This window comes from Choloepus didactylus, chromosome 6 (genome assembly GCF_015220235.1).
Source record: "Choloepus didactylus isolate mChoDid1 chromosome 6, mChoDid1.pri, whole genome shotgun sequence".
Lineage (NCBI taxonomy): Eukaryota > Metazoa > Chordata > Mammalia > Pilosa > Megalonychidae > Choloepus > Choloepus didactylus.
In genome coordinates, this window is record NC_051312.1 from 77,964,534 (window position 1) to 77,966,941 (window position 2,408).

General features: G+C 37.1%; 1 pseudogene; it reads right to left on the bottom strand.

Moving 5' to 3' along the window:
* Positions 1–838: 838 nt before the first annotated feature.
* LOC119537008 lies at positions 839–1,594 on the bottom strand (annotated as a pseudogene).
* Positions 1,595–2,408: the final 814 nt, after the last annotated feature.

The following is a 2,408-nucleotide window of genomic DNA, read 5'->3' on the forward strand; positions in this document are numbered from 1 at the left end:
AATACAATAAATTTAAAGAATGTCATGACTAATTCACATGCAGTTAAAAAACTTAAAAATCCCAAACACAAAAGTTCTAAAAGAAATTTCATATATTTCTAGGCCTGTGGCATTCCTTACCAGAAATAAAGATTCTACACTATAGAAAAGACAGCCTTACAACATGCTAGCATTAAAATCTGCTGATGATTTTAGTTCTTATTCTATTTCATATCTATCATTTGTGCCACCTACCTCCTGCAAATGAAAAAGTGCTATTGGAGGCTGAGACAGAACGTGCCTTCAAAGCTGATTTAGAATAATATTTTATTGCCCAGGATATATTTTTTTTCCTTGTGTCTTGTTATTTTTTGTTTTGTTTTGTCTTTGTGTTCTTTTAAAATAACTATTAAATCAGGCTTAGGAAAGGTTGCTTTTGTCTTGACCAAAAACAAAAACAAAGCTTTTGAAGCATTTGCTTAACCGCCACTCATTTTAAGAGAAGAATGGTAGTTACTTTGCAAGAGTAAAAGTTATACCATGAATGATGCAGGTCTAGGTCTGGTGGTACTAATCGGAGACAATAGCATTGTTGCCAAAATTATAATCTGCTGGTGGCATTTGCTGAAAGAAGCCCTTGCAAATTTCTAAACATTAAACTCTGTTAGGAATTTCTAAAGTGTCTTACAGGCCAAAAAGGGAATGAAGTTAATAAAACGCCTCAACAGAGTTTGAATAAAATACTGGATTTCAAGAGTTACTGGAACTTGGATATGTAAAAATAGGCTGTTAGGTTGGTTGATGCTTACAATATTCTCAAGTTCAAACAGACGAATTTGACAATAAACCACTTCCCAGGTCACGCACATTTCCAGGGGCCTTCCCTCAGGAGGTGCTGGCAGAAGGTGTGCTCAGTCATTTTCAGTATAGATGCCTAGCACCAAAGCCAAGACATGAGAAATGAAGAGAGTTGGAATGAGCACCTTCAGAAATTCTGCAGAGAAAATACCCCCTTTCTTCATGGCTCCACTTTTTCTTACGCATAACAAAGTAGAACGCTTAGGGCACCTGAAGTGGAACTCCTTAGGTGGATATATTTTCAGGTCTACTGGACCAGTCAGATATCCAGTCTACACTTTTCTTCAAATCCTCAGTTTCTTTCTCTCCTTCTCCACCTTGTTCTTCTGACTGAGAACCATGGTCCCTGCTGGTGTGCATTTCCACATCAAACATCGTCTGTCCATCTTCTTGTGGGGAAGGGCTGTCACAATGAGAACTGCCCCTTGCACTACTCTGCCCTGATTCAAAAGAATCTTCTCCATGTCTCCGTTGTGGCTAGAGGATGAGGTAGGGACAAGAGCAAGCCCCGCATTTTTCCTTTTGCCATTATCGTTGCCAATACTGTTCTTCTATTCCTTTTTACGAGAAACTGAAGTAAGTTCCTGTGCTTCAGACTGTGACCCCAGGAGTTTTCTTTGTCTTTACAAAATATTTTCCTCCAAAGTAGATCATCAGTATAACCCATTTAGTATAAACTGATTGCTTTGGTAATCTCATGACATGTTTTGAATCCAGACAGATAAAGCACAGGTACCTTGCTTAATGACCTATGCATGTGGATTCAGGTAGACAGAGAATAATTACCTGAACAGAGTCAACAAAGATTTAGAATACATGTATTTCTTATCTATGGGCATTATTTTCTGCCCTGTACAGAAGGTTAATTTCATACTACCATGTGTGTAAATGAGTCCCGCTCCTGTAAAGAACGTCTCTGACTTCTATTTCATGGCGGACTGCATAGCCTGAAAAATCCTCCTGCTAATGAATACCAAAGTAAACTATAATAAACTTTCTCTGAAATGCACTGCTGCATTTAGAAGAAAGTAAGGCAATTTGCTAGTGGTCAAAAAAGGAATAGTAGATGAAGATAAGACTGATAGACATTGAAGCTATGGCTCTGATGAGAGCATGTATGTTTTAAATAACCGTACAAACACAGAGCACAAGGTTTTATACACTCATGGGGACAAGTTAGACTTAAGATACCCAGCCTCACACAGTGCCGGGGATCTTGAGCTATAACCTCACTGAAGGAGCAGACAGAACCAGGCATATACACATACACACACCTCTTCTATGGTGGTTGACAAAAACCATAAACACACACAGACATAAATATTTACACCTTGAACTAGTCTCAAGGGAGAATAAAACAGATTTCTTTGAGAATTTGTATTCAGAAATTTATCCTCAGATAGGTTTAATTTGGACTTATACTATCTATATAGCTTGGGGATCCCAAGTGGAGAATTTTTTTTTTTAATTTAAAAACTTTATTATGAAAAAATTAAAAAAAAAAAGTCAAACAAAACAAAACATAGGAATAAGAAAAACAAATATCCTAAAATAACAACATTGCTTCCGAT